Source organism: Lytechinus variegatus, chromosome 14, assembly GCF_018143015.1.
Source record: "Lytechinus variegatus isolate NC3 chromosome 14, Lvar_3.0, whole genome shotgun sequence".
In the NCBI taxonomy this organism is placed as follows: Eukaryota; Metazoa; Echinodermata; class Echinoidea; order Temnopleuroida; family Toxopneustidae; genus Lytechinus; species Lytechinus variegatus.
In genome coordinates this window covers 25,607,333-25,619,828 of record NC_054753.1, presented here as the reverse complement: position 1 = coordinate 25,619,828, position 12,496 = coordinate 25,607,333, and positions in this window count along the sequence as shown.

The following is a 12,496-nucleotide window of genomic DNA, read 5'->3' as shown; positions in this document are numbered from 1 at the left end:
TGCATCAAAATTCATGAATTTAAAATGACAAGGATCTAATTTTAGGTGTCATATAAAACAAATAATGAATGTTTTTCATTTTTGCAATGAACAGAATACTTCATTTGGTGAAAGATGAAATAATGATCCATTCAACTCGGCTACGCCTCGTTGAATGGATCGTGTTGTCTTTTACCTCAAGAAGTATTTTGACCGTTGCACTCAATAAATATTATTTGTATACTGTATTCATAGTAGCTGCACCATATACAATAGACCTATTATTATCATTACTATAACCTCAGCAAGGACTGTTTATGTCATGCTTTGGAATTGAAACTGTGAATGTCACGAAAATTCACATCCCTCATGCAGTGAAATATATCAAAGCAATGTTATTCCTTCATGCATAGCATGAGAAAAATTATAAAACATTGTGAGAAAATGACATGCAATGACAAATGTTATCCCTGACCTTCTATGAGATACATAGTCTGCAGACACAGACCCTCATTGAAAGTTTGATCAACAAATGTGTTTCCATACAAAGACTAGCACATAAAAAACTTGATGTTCCAATTCCTGAGAGAGAGGGCCTTCAGTACACAAGGCATGAGTAGGCTGCAATTCAAACCCTTAACTCGAGTGAAGGGTTTGCACTGCAGACTATGAGGTTACTCCATCAAAGGCATTGTTGGGCACAACTTTTTTAAATGGGATGAATTACAATGAAATAGGTACATGTATGTACATAGGAAATATGTGTCATTGAAGCAAACTCCCGGGGAACCAGTCCCAGAAGGAATAACCAGTTCCACTGGACCAGTTATTAGACCAGTATAATTTTAACTGGTAAATCTGGAAATTGGAACATCGGTTTACTGGTCATGCTGGTCTAACTGGTCATACTGGTCCAGTTAAAAATTAAACTAGTCTTGAAGTACTGGAATTTTATACTGGTCTTGTTTCTGGTGGTTGTTACTGGTCTCACTGGTCTTCATACTTGTCTCACTGGTCTTCATACTGGTCTAACTGGTCCTCGTACTGGTCTTACTGGATCAGTTTATTACATGCATTTGGTTTGTTATATACCATGGCCAGTGAAATGTGATAGAAAAGATAGTTAGTAAATTAATCTTTCAGCTGTTATTTTGAATGTGATGTATGAAATTATACATTTTCATTGTGAATTAGTTCACACACTTATTATGAAGGTTTTCAAACAACAATGAGTGCTATTGCAAGGATATTCCATTATAAATCCTGATTTTTCTTAAAAAAACAGGAAATATGCAAATGAGGTAAACCACGTGATCAGCATCATCAGAATTACTGGTATTACTGGTCTTGACCAGTTTAATTTCAAACATTGAATTACTTTAGACCAGTTCACTATATATCAGAGGAAAACATCTTGCTTTGATCTTAATCATAATAAGAGGAAATAATTATTTTAATGTTAATATCAATACTTGATAATTATGAAAATATTATAATATTAATAATAATAATTACAAAATCAATAATAATAACAGTAATAAGAATGATTACAAAAACTGGCAATGATCATAATAATCATAATAATAATAATTGTGATAATCATAAGAGCAATGATGATAACAATGATAAATGATAACGATAATAAGTTTCTCTGAATTGCAAGATTCATTTTTCATAATTTGTTAAATGATCTGACTTGAAAGTCATTATTTATTGGACCAGTAACCAGAATGCAATTGTTTGAACTGGTCTCCAGTTCATTTTTACTGGTCCAGTTAAAAATCAATTGGTCCAGTAATCATATACTGGAAACCAGTAAAAATCTACTGGAAACCATTTATTGGACCAGTAACACCAGTTTAATGAAAAACAATTTAACTGGTATTACTAATTGCTTCAACTGGAATGCAATTGTTGGAACTGGTCTCCAGTTGATTTTTACTGGTCCAGTTAAAAATCAACTGGCCCAGTAAAAATATACTGGAAACCAGTAAAAAAAATTACTGGTCTAACTGGTTTTTCCTTCTGGGCAGTGACATGTTTTGCTGTACACATGCATGAACAAATTATTTCCATACACCCTCAACACTAGTTTTTTCTATGTGTGCAAAATAACCCCCTAAACAAGATTTTCTCTGACTTTATTTACACATTTTGGCCCCTAAACAAGTTGTCTTCAGAATATGACCCCGGGGGAAAAAGATACCCTAAACACATTTGGCTTGTCTTAAAACAAAAGCTTTGGAAAAAATAGTACCCTAAATACATCTGACCCCGCAATTGACAATTGACCAGTCTTTCAAAACCACCCTTTTTCTTGAAAATCTGTGTTTTTTATATCCTTAACGAGTGCATGCATGGCCTACATCCAAAACTGAAAAAGCACCCCTTTAAACTTCTGACATGGCTGGGCTCGAATCAGGAGATCATTTATTTAAAATGTCATGTATTCCTTCATTTTGCTGATAATCTTTTATCTGTAAATAATTCAGGGTAAGGGTCACGACTCATGACCATCCCAATTAATTTAGGGTTCAAAGGCTTAAGGCCCTATCTCACCAAAGTATACATCTCTGTGACATCTCAGACACTAGAATCACAGAAATGTTTCAAAACTGAAGTTTCTTTGGTCTGAGAGACTTCTCTGCAACGTCCCAGAGATGTCTCTTCGATGTCTCCGGACAAGGCCCAACAATTGCAAGAATTTAACAGCAAAGTCTCCAAGACTCTTAGGCCAAATTCACCTAAGAAGTTACAACCCCCGGGGCTTTAAACTTCTTATGTGAAACACAAAATTGAAACCTTGGTCTGAATTCAAACCTCAAAAGGGGTTTAAATCTCAACCTTGGTGTCAACTTCTTTTGTGAATTCAGGTCTTATAATGAAAACGATGTCAAAAATCTTTCTGAGATGCCCCAACAATCTCCATAGACAAATCTCCCTGGAGAAGAAAAAGTTATGTTGAAGACTTCCCCTTGATTCTCTATGACTGTAGTATCCGACACGTCACTTTGGTGAGATACATGTATCCCTTGATAGATTTACCTGATGTTGAAGTTACTTGTACAGTGTTAACTTCTATGGTCGTTGGCGGGTTCCCTGTTGACGTCATAATGAAAGGACATGCAACATCTGCAGGGGTTGTGGGGTCCTGTTCTATCTTACATTGTTTGTTTGTGGTATTGGTGCAAGGATCAACAAAGGAATCTTCTCGGGTGCTATCACATTCCATGCAAATTATGCATCCACAGCACTTGTTGATGTCAGGCATGAACATATTTTTCCTGCATATCTGGCATCTGAAATGTAAGATAAAGTCAGGAGAAAGTATAAGTTTAAAAGATAACGTCAATCATGGTAGTAATTTAATTTCAAAATAACTTGATGCATGCTGAATCCAATAAGATGACCATCCAAGTGTCTGTATGTACATGTTTGCTGGAGTATTCTGCATGAAATTATGTAAAATGCTGAGAAATTAGTCAAAAGAAGTATGATATTCCAGCTACTTGTCATATGTTCTTGTGTTGACGGTCCTCAGGGTGATTGCTTTTCAGCTTAGATTTCATACCTTCTCACAAAGTTTACATAAATGCACCACATCTACATGTACGTCTAGGATGATACATCCACAAACAATTAACCTTGGTTTTTCAGACTTTCTCATGAAATCAGAACTACCGGTATTTTCATTTATCTTTAATTACAAAGATTACAGGATGGTATAAAGTGTGTACCTGTAGATCATTACGTCAAACTTCCCTTTGAAACAATACCACAGTTCGGATTGCGAACTGCGGTGTTGTACCCCATTTTCCATTTGGATCTCCTAAAAATCATTTCCAAGCCCTTATCAACCGCGCTTGGCCAAGTAATCCAGGGGTAATCTCCGCTGTCTCAATTTCACCCCCACAGGCCAGTATATGAGCGTTGAGCAAAGGACAAAAAGATAAACAACAGCTGCGCTATTACGTAAGACTTCTCTGCCTGTAGTAGGACCTTCGGAATGAAATTATTGTATTCCATATTTAATCACGTTTTCAAAGGCATATTGTATTCAGTAACCCAATGTTAGTCCATTTTCAATTTCGAACGAAGAAAATCGACCTCGGAATAAGGAAAGTAAGCGAATAAAAATGACGGCATGCTTACAGGTACCGCACTCAGCACTGCGCATGCATCCGCCATCGTGTGTGGCCCCCTGCTGTGACTGTATATGCCGGGCTGTTGTTTTATCTTCCGACTAACGTCAAGAAACAGGTGTTTTGATACTTAATTGCTTTCTTGAGGCAGTTACGGCTGGAGAAGAGAATTGATGAGAAGGGGAACTGGGGTATAGTGTTCTCAAATGGCAGTTTTTCGTCATGGATGTTGACATACATATTTTTTGGGGGAGGGTCAGGAATTAAACCTGTGATTATCAAAATTATTTATCATCAATTTAGAGCATTTAAATTCTACATGAAAAATACAATCTTAATCTGCAGGATTTCGCAAAGTTGGTTCTTACTCAGTAATATTCTAAATATATGATTTTTTACTTGTCACTAGTATTAAAAGAGATGATTTATGGGTGTAAAATGGGATACAAAATCAATAGTGCAAGAATACATGTATATATGTGAATGGCATGCTCCGGGGGGGGGGGGGGGGGGGCATTTCCATTGACGAGTGGATACCATGCGCGACCATGGGGTCTCGAAAAGCACCCTAAAAATATGTATTTTCTACATTCTGAAAATGCACCCCTTATTAACAAGTATTGGCATGTGAAACCCTACCCTTAACAAGTATTAGAAACAAAACGATACTCTTGGCAAGAATTCCCTGAATCGAACAGCTAAACAAGTCATTGGGTTTAGTAGTACTAATAGTACGGCCCCACTTCCCACGCCTCTCGCAAATCGTACTCTAAACATGCAGTGTTTATTGTTGGGCAAAAGTACATCCTTTATAAAACATTTTAGTCTTAATTTTTTATACCCTCGCAAATCTGACCCTGAACACGTAGGTTTCCTAGCGAAATAGATGCCCTTTTTTCACTATTTTACTTTTTGACACCCTTATTACGTTACATACTTAACGTGCCCTATCTTGAAAAAGGCATCCTTTTTACATGTTTTTTGGTCTCACATGGTATCCACTCATCAATGTAAGTGCCCCCCCGGGGGCACATGCTACATGCATGGATAAATAAAATATACATGTAGATCCCAAAACAGGTGGACATCGACTTGGTCAACATGTACAAGCAGTATATAGTCGAATGATAGTCTAATACCACATAGGATTTCTATTTGGTCTAGCAATCTGGTCTAATTGCAGTTTGGTCTACACTTCAATTGGTATAATACCCATTTAGTCTAATAACCAGTTATTTGCACTTGGTCTAATTTCCACCTTTTTGTCATGTGCATGAAAATTTGGTTCACAAAAAGTTCATGGTGTTTGACCAAATGGGTAAAACCTACATAGAAAGTCTAGAAATTCGACAAAATGATAAATGGGCTAAAATGACAATTAGACCAAATTATTAGTAGATGATCTAAGATGATTTGAAAAAACAAAAAGAAACAGTAGTCTAATAAGGTGTAGAACAATGAGCAATTTACAGTTACAAATATATGCATCACTATGCTATACCAAACAACATACCAACAACAACAAAATACCAAACAAATATTTTAAAATAAAAAATTAATTCACAAATAAAAAAAAGATGCTTGTATACATGTCAAAGATAAAACAGAAGATCTCAACAATTCTAATATACACAACAAAAAAGTAAATCCCCCCCTTAAACAAACATCATTAATTTCAGAACCAATGTGAGTTTCTCATATATTTTTACATGAGTGTGAAGGTAATTTTATTAGCTACCCTCTGAGCGAATGTTAGGGACGTATTTTACGTCATGCTTCAGTGAGCACCGTCAGAAGACAAAAATGTCACTTTCTAAAAGTCACAAGCCAAATATCATGACTTTGATTCCATTTTATTGGAACTAATTCCACGTTCTCATCATGAAGAATATTCAGAAGGCTTGTAAACATACTTTCTAAAAGACGATACGACTTTTTTGGGTAAATTTCACGGTTGAATAAACACAAGTCCACATTTGCTATATTTGGATTTTAACACATTTCTAAAAATGATAGAATATGATAACAGTTACTTTGGGGAAGAGTATCTTCAACAATATTAATCGTTTCACGGTTCAATGAACATTTATTGAAAACCAAAAATACGATTTTCAAATATCATAGGCAAGTATTGTTTCATTTTGGTAACTGAAAATGATCTTTTCTCAACTTTTTTGTTATGTTCATGACCAATTAATATGCTTCAATAATTCAAAGGTGTTTAATTAAACATTCACGCTTGAATGAACAGTGGAAAGTGATTAGCTCTATTTTACGTTATTGGAAAAAATGCAATTTGTAACTATGGATATCTGTCACAAACCTAGTTCATTTGATTTTATTTTTATGAAAATCCTGATGTTTCATGCATCAGTGAGCACACAATATTCGAAAATCATGCAAATGAGAAGAAAGTTCAAGGCCTTCGCCCCACTCTGTGCCACATCGAATGGTTATTTTGGTGTGCGCGCCTTTTGGATAGTGTTACTCTGAAGCCATGTGCGAAGTCTCATGAAACCCTTCATTTCATATTTGTTAAAATTTTGACTTCCTCTCTCGTAGACTTGTGTACATTATGGGTTCCATATGTTTAAGAATAAGTAACCCCTTATTCAATATGGTGGAATTTTTTTTGAAGGCTGTCTTTGGCAATGTCATTTGGCAGTAATGTTTATCAACCTATGAGCAGAATTCTGTGCAAAAATGAAATTGATTTGTTTATTAATGGATGAGTGAGCACGCATTAAAGTGGGAAAAGGGGTACTTTTAATGTCACGGACTCATTATGAAGGGTAATAAAGTGAATATTGGGGCAAATTTGGTTCCAAATGTGACTTTAATTGCTGTTGTTTCTTTCATCCTTCATTTCTATCACCACACACTTTCTGAACTTTAAATATTTTCATGGTTGAGCGAGCACATTTGAAAACTTAGGAATGAATACTCTTTATACTGCATAAATGTATTCTTTTCCTAACAATTTCTCATGATAAATTTAATTTACGGACAAATCAGTGGTGGATCGAGAATTTTAAAATGGGAGCCACCAACATTTTCAAATTTTAACATGATCTAACAAGTTGTAGAGGATACTACCATAAACCCCTATGATGATATATCACAATACAAGGGCCGTGGAACGGTTTTCAAAGTGGGGGGAGGGGGGACTGAGCCAAAAGTGGGGGGAGGGCTGACCATGCAAAAAATCACAATCGTATGGTCATTTTTTTTACATTTTTGTACGTGCTGTTGGAAAACAAGTGGAATGCCTCTGGCCGTCTCACCTGCACCACGCGGTTCAATATAGCAGCAGTGCTGACTTTGAATACTACTCTAACTCGCACAAGATGTTCAGTGATACATGGTTACTCTTATGTCCACTTTTTATGAACTAGACCAATAAACTTACAGAGATATGATGGTTATTCAACAAAAAACCCCAACATGGCCAAAGTTCATTGACCTTACATGACCTGTGACCTTGATCATGTGACCTGAAACTCGCACAGGATGTTCAGTGATACTTGATTACTCTTATGTACAAGTTTCATGAATCAGATCCATAAACTTTCAAAGTTATGATGGTAATTCAACAGATACACCCAGTTCGGCCAAAGTTCATTGACCTTTGACCTTGGTCATGTGACCTGAAATGCGCACAGGATGTTCAGAGATACTTGATTACTATAATATCCAAGTTTAATGAACTAGACCAATAAACTTTCAAAGTTATGATGGTAATTCAACAGATACCCCAATTCGGCCAAAGTTCATCGACCCTAAATGACCTTTGACCTTAATCATGAGACCTGAAACTTGCACAAAATGTTCAGTGATGCTTGATTACTATTATGTCCAAGTTTCATGAATCAGATCTATAAACTTTCAAAGTTATGATGGGAATTCAACAGATATCCGCAATTCGGCCAAAGTTCATTGACCCTAAATGACCTTTGACCTTGGACATGTGACGTGAAACTCATGCAGGATGTTCAGCTATACTTGATTAACCTTATGTCCAAGTTTCATGAACTAGGTCCATATATTTTCTAAGTTATGATGACATTTCAAAAACTTAACCTCAGGTTAAGATTTCGATGTTGATCCCTCCAACATGGTCTAAGTTCATTGACCCTAAATGACCTTTGACCTTGGTCATGTGACATGAAACTCTAATAGGATGTTCAGTAATACTTGAATAACCTTATGGCCAAGTTTTATTAACTAGGTCCATATACTTTCTAAGTTATGACGTCATTTCAAAAACTTAACCTCAGGTTAAGATTTGATGTTGACGCCGCCGCCGTCGGAAAAGCGGCGCCTATAGTCTCACTCTGCTTCGCAGGTGAGACAAAAAATGGGAGGGGGAGGGGGGCTTCAGCCTCCCCCCCTCGCTTCCGCAGCCCTCGCAATACATTGTGCTCACTCAACCATGAACATACGATATCAAAATTGTGTGTGGAGAGGCTAAATGATGGATAGTAAAACAGCATAACACCATAAAATTCATCTAAAAACAACTTTTGCCCAACTTTGTATTTGCACATTCTGAAAAACGACTCTTGTGACATTAAAAAATTGTCATCTTTAATTCAATCTTTCATTACTCATGCATGACTCAACCGATCAATCTTATTTTACCCAAGGAGTTGCTTGTAGAAAATTACATGTACCTACGAAATATCATATCTCAAAATAATTCCGTTCAAAAGTTACAGCAATTTGGTTAAGGGGGACTTACTTTTTTTGTTGTGCAAAGTTGAAGTTTGATGTTAGCAAACCTATTAGTAGCATGCACCACAAGCAATGATATGGAACATTCTAGTGTTTTCTAACCATGAGTGAAATTAATATTCAGGATTATATACAAAATTCAGTTACAGCATTCACTTGAAAATGGTATAAATGTGTGTTATAATTATTTACAAGCACATTACTCACCACAAAAGTTTCAAATATCAATGTGGAACTATAAATAGAGAATACATGTGTCAGAATAAAAAAATGGTCATCTTTATTTAACTTCTGGTTGTTGTAGCAGCCATATTGATTTCCTCTTTGAAATTCCTTTAATATTAATGATGTCTAAAGCAGTGTATTGCCATCAAAACTATCCAAAATAAAGCTTTAGAACATATTCAACTCTCAATACCTTCAACTATTGGTCTATGTGTCATTAAGGCCAATTTATACATGTACATGTAGCTGTTCATAAATGAAGCACAACATTTGTGAGTCCAATCACATAATTAATATTTTTACCGTTTTACAATTTTCAAAGCATTTATTTTTACCCTTAATTTAAATGAAATAATTTGAAGTAATGGAAGTTTGTCCACTCTCATCAGGGTTGGGCTCAATTACAACGTAATTTATTAATTACACACCGGTAATTAATTACACTTTTTGAGGAATTGTAATTACAGTTTTGAAAGTGAAAGAAATTATAATTGCAATTGAAAAAAAAGTAATCGACTTCAATCACTGTCAATTACTTTTAATCACATTCAATTATTTTTCAATAAACTTTATGATTTAATAATGACCTTTATCGTGTCAAATGCTTCAGCATCAAAGAGAGTAACGGGCAGAATCCGTGATTTTTAACCCTTCATCTTGTCAGTTTCTCTGTAACTTGGGATTATGTTGATATTGGTAGTACTATGTAATGAATACAAATTTAGTTCATTTATGAAATTTCTAGAAAGTATTTTTTTAAAGTAGTAATTGACAAAAGTAATTGGTATTTGTATATATTGAAAAAATTATTTAATTGAAAAGTAATTGTAATTTCAATAAGTATTGTAATTAAAGAAAATAATTGAGCCAAATCCTGACTGTCATGAATATATTGAGTAATTTATAGACACATAGTATTGTAGCCCCAGCAGTGATGGGCAACACTGAGCTTACCAGACATTGCATAACACTTACGTAGGTTTGGTGACATTTGTCAGGAAATAGCCTGGGCAGCAGTACCCATCTATTGACGGATGGGTTGTTGCACTGTATTGTGAGCACTTGTCACCTATCACTTCATCCGAGCAGTCATACCGACACTGTTGAAACAATCACACAAGAGAAAATGTTGAACAGGTGCAGGCACATGACCCTCCTACTATGACGATTACTACTACCACTGCCATCATGTGTACTACGACCGCCATCATGTGTACTACTATCTATACTACTACTATACTCCCACTACCATCACCACTACCACCACCACCACCACCACCACCACCACCACCACCACCACCACCACCACCACCACCACCACCACTACTACTACTACTATTACTACTACTTCTACTACTACTACTAATACTACTACTACTACTACTAAAAGTACTACATACTATTACTACTACTACTACTACTACTACTACTAAAACTACTACATACTATTACTACTACTACTACTCTACTACTACTACTACTACTACTACTACTACTACTACTACTAGTATTACTACTACTACTACTAGTATTACTACTACTACTACTAGTATTACTACTACTACTACATGTACTACTACTACTACTAGTATTACTACTACTCCTACATGTACTACTACTACTAGTACTACTACTTCTACTACTACTAGTACTTCTCTACTTCTACGATATTTACTACTACTACTACTACTACTACTACTACTACTACTACTACTACTACTACTAAACTACTACTACATGTACTACTACTATTTCTACTACTACTACTACTACTACTACTACTACTACTAAACTACTACCACTACATACACTACTTCTACTGCTACTAATACTACTTCTACTACATGTACTACTTCTACTACTACTACTACTACTACTACTACTACTACATATACTACTTCTACTGCTACTACTACTGCTACTACTACTACTACTACATGTACTACTTCTACTACTACTGCCTAAGTACTATTACCACCATCACCACTACCATTACTACTTTCACTACCACCACTGTCACCGCTACTACTACTACCATTACCACCACCATCACCACTACCACCACTATTACAGAAAATGCAACCCAAGCCAGTTGCAAAATGAACAAATTAAGTATTTTGAGAACCAAAACATTAGAAGTGGGGTGCCCAGTGAGCTGACAAGAGCTGTATCAAAATATATAGGGCCCGGATTGGATTTAGGGCTTTGTCTTTCATCAGAATTTGCGAGAGCAGATGTCATTTTAATGTATTTAGGGATAGGGCCAAACAAATCATCATTAAATTCCTATCATCATCCAGCTGCTCTAACACACATAATGTATCTATAGGCCTAGTACTTACTTGCAGTTGATTATTCAACTCGTCGTCAATGCAAGTTTGAGACATACAAGTACTTGGGGACATACAGCATATCAAGCAGCCCAACATCTGTCATTAAAGCGTGGAAAAATACAAGTATCATGAATAACATAGTTAGTGAGAGAAAATACACAGAAAATAAACAAAAAATGGGGGACCGTTTCATAAAGCTGTTCGTAAGTTAAGAGCGACTTTAAGAACGAGTGAACCTTTCTTACACACTAAACCATTGCCAATGAGTCATTTTTAAAGCCGCTCTTAACTTACGAACAGCTTTACGAAACACCCACCTGGTTCTTGCACCAATACTTTATTGTCCATAAAGGAACTGTTTTTTTCACTGGTTTACATGCATGTAGATACATGTACTGATGTACACAGAACAAAACAAAACAAAACCTCCCGGATTGCGGCCCCTAGGCGAGACACAGACCTTTGGACTTGAGCGTTAACGTGATGAATAGCATTGGGGACAAATGATTGTCTCAAATGGGCTTTCAATGTGCATGATATACATGTATATAGACAATGCCTGAACAGTTGAAAGTAAAATCTTCATAGAGTGGGTGGGGGCGGGGGGGGGGCACTCAAACAAAAAAGTGGCAGGGGTGTGCCGCAGGCGAGACAAAAACGGGGGCCTTGGAGTGGACTTATTGTAAAATGGAGGGTCCTCGGAATTACAAATGTTTGTGAAAACGGGGGTCCTTGGAACAGGTCGCCTGTTTGTGATTGCGTATTCATCACTATGGAACGGGCATACGTGCATGCAGCTAGCCCGGTGGCAGCACGGGCGCCGGGTGCGCTCGTGCAGAGGCGATGGTCAGACAGCGCCCTGCGGCCGCTTTTCACCAAAAAGTGCAGCTCACTGTAGCCGATCAATGCGACCGCAACGGCGTAACAAAAAATATGCCAAGCTTGGAGCGGATTTCTTTCTTCTTTTTTCTCGATAAAAAGAAAATTATGCTATCCTTTGAAGCAGCTTTTTTGTTCTTTTTCTCAATACGACAAAAATGCTATGCCTTGGAACTGAAATTTGGCACATATCCACTATACATG